The sequence below is a fragment of the Mesoplodon densirostris genome, chromosome 16, assembly GCF_025265405.1.
Source record: "Mesoplodon densirostris isolate mMesDen1 chromosome 16, mMesDen1 primary haplotype, whole genome shotgun sequence".
Lineage (NCBI taxonomy): Eukaryota > Metazoa > Chordata > Mammalia > Artiodactyla > Ziphiidae > Mesoplodon > Mesoplodon densirostris.
Window position 1 is genome coordinate 24,621,239 of NC_082676.1, and position 12,319 is coordinate 24,633,557.

Sequence of the window (12,319 nt, forward strand, 5' to 3'; positions counted from 1 at the left end):
CCTGGTTTCTTTCAGTCATTCTTTCATTTATTCATTTGCTTATTCAACTCCTATGTGCTATATATATTTATAGAAATAAGGCACTGATGAACAAGATAAGCAAGATCCCTGACAACATGGAGCTTATATTCCAATGATAGTGCAGAAAATATACAAGTAAAAAATATAACCAAGATAATTTCAGATTATGATAAGCATTATGAAGGATATAAAGAATGACATAATAATGACTGAGAAATAATTTTCAAAAAGACATCTTAAGGAACTTTCAGACTGTATGCAAAGATTTAACTATAAGAATATTCCCCTCAGTATTATTTTTCAATTTTATGATTTTCAAATAAGTAATACATACAAATGGTACTGCATAAAAAGATATGTAATGAGAAGTGTCCTTCCCACCCCTACCCTCCAATCACCCTGCCTCCTGGCAACCATTGTAACTACTATGTTGTGTAACTTTCCAGAAATAGTATGCAGACAGGGCCACTCCTAGTAAGATGAAGGGTATAGGGCAACTGAACTAGTGAGGAATAACCAAGAATTCACTTTGGAAGAAGGCTACACCGTTAGCATCTTTCAAAAGGTCCTTGGGATATCGTTGAAGATGGAAATTTTAAAAATGAATTTAAAAAACTGAATTTTAATGCTGTTCATAAGAGAAATAAGTACTTCACAGTCCCCAACCAAGCACAGAATGGGGAAGTGGGAAAGAGCTGCTTCAACAATAGGACAGGCCTATTAGACAAGCATATATACATGCATTTATGTTTATGTATTCTCTTTTTTTTCTATACAAATGATGGCATACGATACACACTACTCTGTATCTTGTTTTTTATTAAATATAATACACATCCAATAAACTGCACAAATCTTAAGTATAGAGCTTGATCATCTCGCATTATTTTGAAATTTAACAATATATCTTGACATTATTTTCCATTAAGACTTACAGTGCTATTTCATTTTCTTTGGCATCTGCATAATGTTCCACTGTTTGTGTATGCCATAATTTATATTTAATAAATATTTCAGTGAATATCTTTTTTAATATGTCATTTACTCACTTGAAAATATACCTGTAGGATGAATTAGTAGAAGTGAAATCGTTGAGTCAAAGGATATGTACATTTTAAATATTCATAAATATTAGAGGATAGCTACTTTAAGTAAGATGGTCAGGGAAGGCCTCTCTCTGGAGAGATGATATTTGAGCTAAGACCCAAGTAATGAGAAGTAGGCAACTATGTAAGGTCTTGGGAAGAGTATCCTGGGCAAAGAGAACATCAAAATTTGGAAAGGCACTGAGGTGGTAAAGAGCTTGGCCTATTCAAAGAACAGAAAGGAAGCCAGTATGGCTGGAGCATAGTGAGCAAGAAGGCGGGTAAGAGTCAGAGGTAGGCAGCAGCCAGATCACATAGGGCCTTGTAGGCATGGTAAGAAGTCTGAATTTTATTCTAAGTAGGTTCCGCCTGGCTTCCCTTATACACAAAGTCCCACGTCCACACTCTTAATCGTGCCATTGCCCCTGCTCAGAATGCCTTCCCACCTCCTTCAGGCTCCAGCACCACGTAGCCCCCCATAAAGGTCATTTTGTTCCCTCTTCCTTACTACCCAGAGTACTTACGAAGGAGGTAACTGAAACTCAGAGAGATGTAGTAACTTGGTCCAGGTCACACAATAATAGGTGGCAGAGCCAAGAATAGATCCTCAGGTCTTCTGATTTCAAGTCAGGACTCTTTCTCATCATGCTGTGAAGGACAGCGACTAGCAGGGAAGCCAGGCCTTTGGAGATTTCACAGAAGATTATCAGCTTCTTTCCAGTTCCTGGCTAGATGAGTTAGTTACTATCCTCTCCTTGGCTTAGCCCTCCTAGGGCTAAGAGGAGACAAGCACAGAGAGCTATCTAAAGTGGGAAGGAATGGGGAGAGAGGAAGCTGGCAAATGGCCCTGAAGGCCAGATGCAAAAAAGCCATTTCCAAAACTGGCTCACTGACGAGGGGCACACCAGAACATCTCTAGTTACAGCTAAATGCCAACATATACAACACACCCATGCATACCAGCTGACCTGTATGCATTCACATACATAAAATCATATATACTTATATAAAAACACTGTAGGGCTTCCCTGGTGGCGCAGTGGTTGAGAGTCCGCCTGCCGATGCAGAGGACACAGGTTCGTGCCCCAGTCCAGGAAGATCCCACATGCCACAGAGCGGCTAGGCCCATGAGCCATGGCCGCTGAGCCTGCGCGTCTGGAGCCTGTGCTCCGCAACGGGAGAGGCCACAACAGTGAGAGGCCTGCGTACCAAAAAAAACCCAAAAAACAAAACACTGTAGAAATACAAGCTGCTCATTTGCACACATAGGCACAAATGGCATAAGCATATGGACCTAGGCAAGTGTATGTATGTACCACACATTTACGTACCCATGTATGTGTACAGCTTGCCCCACCAGAAACTCTCTATCACATTATTCTGTTTCATTTTCTTCATGGAACTTTCTATGATTTGAAATTATCTCATGTATTTTATTCACTTGTATATTATCTGCATCTTTCACTGGAATATAAACTCCATGAAAACAAAGACCTTGTCTGTTTTGTTCATTGCTACATCCCTAGCACTTAGAATAGAGCCTGGTACATAGAAGGTGCCCAGGAATATATAAGCACAAATCTATACAAGAACAGCTTACTTGAGCCCACTTCCAGTTACACACACAGAGTGTACATCCCTCTCCCTGGCTCTGGGCTTAAGTTATACATTATTGATATAGGCACCTTACTCCTTCCAGTGTCTTCTTTCTCTGACATACACACCCAGCTGGGGCCCCTGGCTGGTTGGGAGAGGGGAGGGGACAAAGTACTAGTCTCAGCCCTCTAGGATGTTAAGAGATTTTTGCTTTGCGACCACCTAGAGGCGTGGGATAGGAAGGGTGGGAGGGAGACGCAAGAGGGAGGGGATATGGGGATATATGTATACATATAGCTGATTCACTTTGTTATACAGCAGAAACTAACACAACATTGTAAAGCAATTATACTCCAATAAAGATGTTAAAAAAATAAAAGAAAAATAAAAGAACATCCAATTTAGTCTCCTAACTCCAAAGAAATCCAAAAAGTCCATTTGCTGTGCTCAAGGTCACATTGTACAATAGACTGTGGCAGATCAGGGACCAGGACTCAGGGTCCAGGCCTCTTTCTTCTAAACTGGGAGCGGCAAACTCAAAAATCAATAGGGTTCAGGGGCTTCCCTGGTGGCATAGTGGTTAAGAATCCGCCTGCCAATGCAGGGAACATGGGTTCGAGCCTTGGTCCAGGAAGATCCCACATGCCACGGAGCAACTAAGCCCGTGCGCCACAACTACTGAGTCTGCGCTCTAGAGCCCGCGAGCCACAACTACTGAGCCCATGTGCCACAACTACTGAAGCCCGCACACCTAGAGCCCGTTCTCCGCAACAAGAGAAGCCACTGCGATGAGAAGACTGTGCACCGCATCGAAGAGTAGCCCCTGCTCGCCGCAGCTAGAGAAAGCCTGCGTGCAGCAACGAAGACCCAATGCAGCCATAAATAGATAAATTAATTTAATTAATTTTAAAAAAAGAAAGTGAAAAGACAACCCACAGAATGGGAAAAATATTTGGAAAAAAAAAAGAACGAAATCTTGCCATTTGTGATAACATGGATGGACCTAGAGGGTATTATGCTAAATGAAGTAAGTCAAACAGAGAAAGACAAATACCATATGATTTCACTTATATGTAGACTCTAAAAACAAAATAAACAAACATAATGAAACAGAAACATATTCATAGATACAGAGAACAAACTAAAGGTTGCTGGGGGGTTGGGCAGGGGGGAAGGATGGGTGAAACAGGCAAAGGAGCTTAAGAGGTACAAACTTCCAGTTATAAAATAAAAAAGTCTTGGGGATGTAATGTACAGCATAGGGAATATAGTCAATAATACTATAACTTTGTATGGTGACAGATGGTAGCTAGACTTATTGTGATCATTTTTGTAATGTATAAAACTATCGAATCACTATGTTATACACCTGAAACCAATATAATATTGTAAGTAAATTATACTTCAATTAGAAAAAGCCTAGGTGAAATATCAATATATGTCAAGTGTAGAAAGTGATATGTTTGGAATGTTTCATAATTTTAAAATTTGAATCATAATAAAACCTTTTAATATATCCAAAAAAGAAAATAGCAGCGTATGTGCAATGACACTTAGTTTTGGGGGGACAATAGGGAGAGGCAGGGACTGGAAAACTGGAGAATACATGCTCTGGCAAGAAGAGGCATCTAGTATTTAAACTTAGTGTCTATTAACTTTGCCCTCTGGGAATAAGGTCTCAATGTTGCCAATTTTTTCAGTTTTTCAAAGAGGCCTGAAATCTGTTTCTAAATTTTTAAGTGTTGACAATTAATTTTTTAAAATTATTTTTATTGGAGTATAGTTGTTTTACAATGTTGTGTTAGTTTCTTCGGTACAGCAAAGTGAATCAGTTGTATGTATACATATATCCCCTCTTTTTTCGATTTCCTTCCCATTTAGGTCACCACAGAGCGCTGAGTAGACTTTCCTGTGCTATACAGTAGGTCCTCATTAGTTATCTATTTTATGACAATTAATTTTTAAAAGTTTTAAACACTGTGGTCAAACAAAACTATTAATGAGAGATTTAGCTGATGGGCTACAGATTGGGAACACTTGCCGTAGACCCAACTACTTCCCTCTCACCTGGAGGCCATATGGTATGGAACAACTCAAAGTATATAATCTTCTCATATTTTTCTTCCAGGAAAACTTCTGCAACTACCTTACCCTTATACTCTCCAAATTTTACTGTAACCCATTACTGATTCAAAATATATATAGAATTAGACTACTTCCTTTCACATCTACTTCTACTATCATAGTCCAAAATCACCATTAGGTAAGTCAGATCATGTCATTCCTCTGCTCAAAATGCAAGTCCTCACACTGGCCTACTAGTTCCTACATGATCTATTCCCTCATTACCTCTTTGTCCTCAAGTACTCCCATTCTCTCTTCCTCTCCCTCTCTGTTCCAGCTACACAGCCTCCACACTGTTCAGCAAGAACACCAAGCACACTTTGCCTCAGAGCTTTTGCCCTCTACTTGAGCATTCTTCCCCCAGATAGCCACATGACTTATTCCCTATCTTTGAGTTATTGCTCAAATGTTGGCTTCTCAGTGAGGTCATTCTTGACCACTCCATATAAAAGGGCACTTCTTGTCCACCCCGCAGCCCCAGGTGCTCCAAGGTAACAACATCTTCCACGAAGTCTTCCCTAGTTTCTCTTTTCCTCCACCTACCTCAAAGCTGAAAGTTCTTTCTTCCTTCCGAGTCCCTTTATCTCACTTTCCTTGTGATCTATTGGTTTACCTTGTATTGCATTTATTGGGGCCTTATTTTTCCCCTTATAACCTGGGTTCTTGAAGGGCAGGGATCATGTCTTCGTTTCTGTCTCCTCTGAGCACAGTAGGCACAGTAAGTACTTAAGGTTCATGGTCAAATCATTGAAAAACTTATAATTGATTAATGACAGGGAAGACTAGAGCTCTCCTCTTATTATGAGAAGGATAGTCATTGGATTGGAGATTTTAGTTCCCTAGACTAGCAGAAAAGTAAGGCACAAGATAGGAGGAAAGAGCTGCGGAAAAAAATAGGTGGGGAAAACTGGGTTCTTCACAGAAGCATCAGAAGGCAGGATCTAACCTAGTGGGTTAGGTCTTCCAGAGGAGAAACATCCCGATGAGAGGAGTCAAACCTGTTTTAAGAGGAAGACTGGACTGATCTGTTTAGCCTGGAGGTGAGAAGATACTGAGAGGCATGATAGTAAGTCTCAAATATCTGTATCTCTGTTGCCTCCACCCTAGCAGAAGCCACCTTCATCTCTTGCCTGGATGACCACAATGGCCCCAAACTGGTCTTCCACTTCACTCTTGCCCCCTTCCAATCCATACATAAACCAAAATGACCTATTATAAACACAAACCAGACTACAGCACCTCCTGCTTAAAACCCTTTAGTGGCTTCCATTGCATGTAGAAGAAAATCCAAACTTTTACTATGCCTTGTATCTTCTCCAACTCATCTTAGGTCATTGTCCCATTCTGCTTAATAGACTCCAAACACATTAGCCTTCTGACCGACAGAACATGCCATGTTCTTTTCCTTTCTTTCTTGAACTCTTCGAATGGTTTGCTCTACCTCATGTTTCAGATCTCAGTTTAACTGTCACTTCCTAGTGAAGCTTTCCATGACCACCCCAAGTAGCATTAGTCCTTCCTGTTATTCTTCATCACAAAACTGTTTATTTTTTTCATAGCATTTTTCTCAAGCTGTAATTATTTTATTATTTACTTATTTACTTTTTTTTTTTTTTGCTAATTGTCTGTCTCCCCTACTAGACTGTAAGCTTCCTGAAGGCAGAGACCATGTTAGTCTTGTTCACTGCTGAATCCCCCGTACCTTGCAAGGAACTCTGTATATAGTAGATGCTCAATAAATACTTGCTGAATGAATGAATGAACCTGAAGGATAATTATGGGAAAGAAGCAGACTAGCATTTTGTAATTATAAATGGAAGAGCTAGGTCAATTGGGAGAGTTCAATATAAGGAAAGCCTTTCTAAATGTCACAGCTGTTCAGAAGCACAGGAGTGTGCAGGTTGGACCAGGGAAACCCTGACATCTACTTAATCATTCTTGTGGGAGTGGGGTCCTTGGAATTTTCATTTTATAAGCAACCATGTGATTCATGTTCAGTGAAGTTTGAGATGACCTTTAAGGCCCTTCCAACTTTGAGGTTCTTTGATTCTGTAAAATTAAGAAATAATGTGTTCTATGATCCATAAAGCACTGCACAAATGTGAAGCACTTAGATATAAGTATACCCTCAAGTCACTTTCCCTTTCACCAAGGGAGCAGGGAGTGGGAGCAACATAACTTGACCAATTAGCAGCTTAATGTTCCCTCTGGGTACTCCTGGCTGAACAGGGAAAAAGGCTGGAGGAGGAGGTGGGAGGAGGCAAATACCAAAGACTGAATCATAAATCACTTAGAATGCCAGAGGAGGATAGGGCTTTTGATGTTCACCACCCTTATTTACAGATGAGAAACCTAATGCACAGATGGGAAGTGATAGCCTCGAGGTTACTTAGCACATTAGTAGCAGCATTATTGGTATGGTATGGTAGCCACAAGCCACATATAGCTATTGAACACTTGAAATGTGATGGAGGAACTGAATTTTAATTTAATTTAATTTAATCTATTTTAAGTATTAACAGTCACCCGTGGCTAGCTCTAGAGTCTATATGTCTCTAGTTCAGGGCATTCTCCTGCTAAATGACATGGCCTCCAAAAGGGCAATGTTGTTTCCAAAACCAGAATTAGCATAAAGAAGAAAATCAAAGTGTAGGAGTCCTGAGAACTGTGGGGTTAAAGTCCACCAAATGTGGATTTTAGTATAGCTATGATCACCCAAGAGAATTGAAAACATACATCCCTACAAAAACCTGTACACAAAGTTCGTAGCAGCATTATTCATGGTATCAAAAAGTGAAAACAATCCAAATATACATCAACAGAAGAATGGATAAATAAAATATGGTATGTCCATACAATGGAGTATTATTCTGCATAAAAAGTAATGAAGTACTGATACATGCTACAACATGGATGAACCTTGACAAGATTATGCTAACTGAAAGAAGCTAGACACAAAAGACCACATACTGTATGATTCTATTCATGTAAAATGTGCAGAAGAGCCAAAGCCATAGAGACAAAAAGTAGATTAGTGGTTGCCTAGGGCTGAGGCAAGGCAAGTTGGAAGAAAATGAAGAGTGATTGCTAATGAGTATGGGGTTTCTTTTTGGGGTGGTGAAAATGTTCTAAAATTGATTGTGATGATGGTTGCACAACTCTTTGAATATGCCAAAAGTCACTGAATTGTACTTTAAATGGGTAAATTATATGCTATGAATTATATCTGAAAAAATTTTAAACTTATTGTGGTTTTGATTAGAATTGCAAAAAGCACACAGTTAATTTGGGAAAAAAGGCAGACATCTATACAAATCTTCCTTTCCTGAAAGATTGTACCTTAGCACTATTCATTCATTCATTCATACTGTTCATTCATTCATACTGTCTCTTTCTATTTGCCTAAAGACTTGGTACTTATTTGTTTTATTTTTAGCATTATAGTCATATATTTCCCTCACTGGATTGTGAGTTCCTTAAAGACAGGCAGGACATCCTTTTATCTGTTTCCTCCTCAGTGCCTAGCACAAAGTTTGACACACAGGGGGCACTTAATACATAATTGTGAAACGAATGGATAAAAATATGAACAAATAAACTCTTCTCACATGATCAGCCAGATCTAGGCTGATCAGAGTGAGAAAACATGAAAGGAAAGAGGGGGATAATAGAGGATACAAATGAAGAAGACAGATGCTAAACAGGCAGCAGGAAACAGACACAGAGGAAAAATATTTAAAACTTATGGAATGGAATTTGGAAACATATCAAGAAGAGTTTCTTGAGCCCCTACAGTGGGCTCAGTTCTGGACTCTATGCCAAAGAAGAGACTGGAAGAAGCCCTTGGATATGCAGTTCAGGTGGTGGGACACGTGCTTTGCAGTTTGAGCTATAATTACACCCTGTTCTCCTGCCAGCTATTTTCAGGCTTTGCTCCAGAGACCTTGTGCCTGTTCCCACTGGCCAAAGTGGCTTTGGTGACAGTTGGATTCCACATGTCTTCTCTGTTGAGAAGGCAGACCTGGGCCAGTATAGAAGTTAACCCTTTTCCCATTGCCTACATGCCTGCTTACAGGAGGGAAATCATACACATTCATTCCTACCATCCAGTTGTTCCTGGATGAAACAACTATGCTAGCCTTCCTCAAAACAAGTGAATGAGGGCAGCCCTCCTAGCTCCTTTATTACCATAGCATTTGGAATGCTGCCTTAAACAGGAATATGCCTGGGTTAGAAAAAGAAAGTGGGAAGAACAGCCAGGAACAACATACTACATGTACATCAAGTCTCTCAAGTATAGCAGACACATGCAAAACTATTCACTTCAATGGTTCTTTGTTATTTAGGTAGATATCATAGTTTAAATCAGTAGTTTTCAAGCTAGAGTACTCTATTCCTGTATGTACCTGAGCAGGAAAAGTTTTAAGAGAATAAGTGTCCAGAGACTCAACTTTCATATGTAATCTTTCCTAACATTGATCTAAGTTGGCTCTCCTTTCCCACTTTCTTCCTCCCACTTTATAAAAAAATGCCATCTCTCTCTCTTATCCCAAACCTTATTATGCCTATACAATGCTGAGGTTAAAAAAAATCCTCCAGAGTGCCAAACAAAGGGACAATTTGAAAATGCATAACTTCAGAGGGAGAGCCCCAAGAAAGCAAATCAGAGAGCTTCCATAAGAAATCAATATTGAAAGGAGTAACATCTTAATTGACAAACTCATGGCAAGTCTACTTGCCTTATTTCTCCTAGAATTATAATTCAGAAGTTAAATTAGTTATCACAGGTCATATATCAGCATAACTGTTTTAACTGAAAAAGAAGTAAGGCGTTTTCTAACAAAGTAAATCTGATTTGGCTATGTTGACAGTGAGAACTGGCTGTTCAAATTAGGTAATGTGATAAACATTTTCTATAAATTATATGAGCTAAATTTGCAGTTTCAAGATTTTGAAAAAGATATATAAAATATATACATGTATACAATAAAAAACATATTGGAAATTAAATTCTTTGCAATTATTTAATATTACAATAAAATGTTTAAATGTGAACTTTAAAATGTGTGAAGAGCTACATAATTTTTCAAAATTCTTTTAGGCATTAGATTACTAATCTAACTAATTATTTTTCAAAGACACCCTGCCACTGCCCACCACATCAGAAACATCTGAGGCAGTTTTAAAAATATAAGTCAGAAGTCTTACCCTCTGAAAATTCTGATTCAATAGGCCGGGTGGGGTCCAGGGATCTGGATTATTAACAAGATCCTCAGGTAATTATTTGGAGTCACCAGACCTAGATTATTGTTTACCCCTAATTCAATGTATGAATTTGCACAAAATTTCCCCTCTTTTCTGAGCCTGTTTTCTTCTCTGTATAAGATGGGAGGAAGGAGTCAAGAAGAGGGGGATAATTACTAATGTATCTTAGACTCCTTGATTATCATTTCTTCCTTTCAGAGGCAGGAGAATGGGTCTTAAAAGTCAGTTTCAGAGAAATGAGATTTTACTTGGGAAAAAAAAAAAAGAACAAACTTAGCTGAGGTAGATAACAAATAAATAAAAATGAAACCTGTATGCCTGCCTCGCCGGTTTTTGTGTAGATCAAATAATAATCCAGCTAATTCATTACACGAGTACAGTTCCCTCACCTGATCTTCACAGCTATGTTTGCAGTAGGTAGAACATGTATTATTATCCCTGTTTTAGAGATACAAGAAATCCAGAGGACATGGATTGCCAAGGCCACACAAGGAGAATTCAGGAGAAATCTGTAACTAGGTTCCAGGTTTCTGACTTCCAGGCTAGTGTCTGTTCCACTATACCAATTTGGATTATACCTAAATGAACATGGAGAAGCCTCTCTCTTAAGAATCCAGGAGTACTGTAAAGAAGCAGAGAAGACTCCCATCCACTTTCAGCTTTAGCCTATGGTCAAGATCATACCCACCAAGACCTCTTCAGTATTCTGAAGATTTTGAAAGATCCAAAACCTCAGGCAAGGAAGCCCACGTATGTCTATATTCACAGTCCTTGGCAATCAATGCTCAAGTGTCACAGGAGCACTTGTACACCCATTTGCTCCTAGAGACATGTCCCCACTGCCTCTGAAAATAAGGAAAAATACATTATCCCCAACATTTCCTTCCTAAATAAAATTCTGGCTCACAAGTAAAAGTCTTGCCCCCATCAGGTTGTGAGCTCCGTGAGGACAAGGACCAGATTTCTCATGCTTATTGCTACATTCTTTGTACTTTGTACAGTGCCTGACACATTTCTATAAATATCTACAAAATTAATTTTTTTTAAACCTGCTGTTAGAAGCTAGTGGATTGTCCATGGAGCATGACTATCCATAAGTTGAACCCTTCCCTGACCATAAGTTGTATTTACCTGGCATATATGAAAATTTACTCAAAATAGATCAAGGACCTAAATAATAAAAGGTCCTAAAATGTAAGACCTAAAACAATAAAAGTCAAAGGAAAAAAGAATCTAACAACAACAACAACAACAACTCTGCTGCTAGAAGCTCATGGATTGTCTGTGGAGTACAGCTGTCCATACAAAAAAATTAGGTTTCTGTCGGTTTGGATGTCATATAAGACAAAACAGAAACAGACTCACACATGCAGAGAACAAACTAGTGTTACCTTCGGGGGAAAGGGGTGGTGAGAGGAGCAAAATATGTGAAGGGGATTAAGAGGTACAAACTACTAGATGTAAAATAAATAAGCTACAAGGATGTAATGTTCAGCACAGGGAATACAGTCAATATTTTAATAACTTTATTTGGAGTATAATCCATAAAAATATCAAACTACAATATTGTAGTTTGAACACTTGAAACTAATATAATAAGTCAACTACACTTCAATAATAATAATAAGAAGAAAAAAGATAAGACAGTAATCCTCAAGAGTAACTGAAACTAAAGTTCCACAAGAGGCCTGTCTGACTGCTCATTTGGATAGATTTCCATGTATTAAAACATGGTCAAAAAAGAAACAAACACTGGTTTCAAAAATGAGCCTTTCATCAAAAATCAATCAGAGGACTTCCCTGGTGGCGCAGTGGTTAAGAATCCACCTGCCAATGCAGGGGAAATGGGTTCAAGCCCTGGCCCAGGAAGATCCCACATGCCGCAGAGCAACTAAGCCCGTGTGCCACAACTGCTGAGCCTGTGCTCTAGAGCCCATGAGCCACAACTACTGAGCCCGTGTGCCACAACTACTGAAGCCCATGTGCCTAGAGCCCGTGCTCCGCAACGAGAAGCAGCCACAATGAGAAGCCCCCGCACCACAATGAAGAGTAGCCCCTGCTCGCCGCAACTAGAGAAAGCCTGCGTGCAGCAACACAGACCCAAAACATCCAAAAATAAAAATTAATTAATTAAAAAAATATAAAGTATACAATTCAATTTAAAAAATCAATCAGAAATGCATGTGTTGATATGCTACAGAAATGTTTCCTGCAAGGACAACTCTATG

General features: G+C 39.2%; 1 protein-coding gene across 6 annotated transcripts in view; it reads right to left on the reverse strand.

The window, feature by feature from the left end:
• ACSS2 (acyl-CoA synthetase short chain family member 2) overlaps positions 1–12,319 on the reverse strand; it is a 50,491-nt gene that overhangs the window by 15,138 nt on the left and 23,034 nt on the right. The window contains exon 2 of one of the 6 annotated variants that reach the window (XM_060078176.1): positions 1,631–1,788. The exons of the other annotated variants lie outside the window; for them this stretch is intronic. The gene's annotated coding sequence lies outside the window, so the exon portion shown is untranslated. The remainder of the gene's footprint in view (positions 1–1,630; positions 1,789–12,319) is intronic. 6 annotated transcript variants of the gene reach the window in all.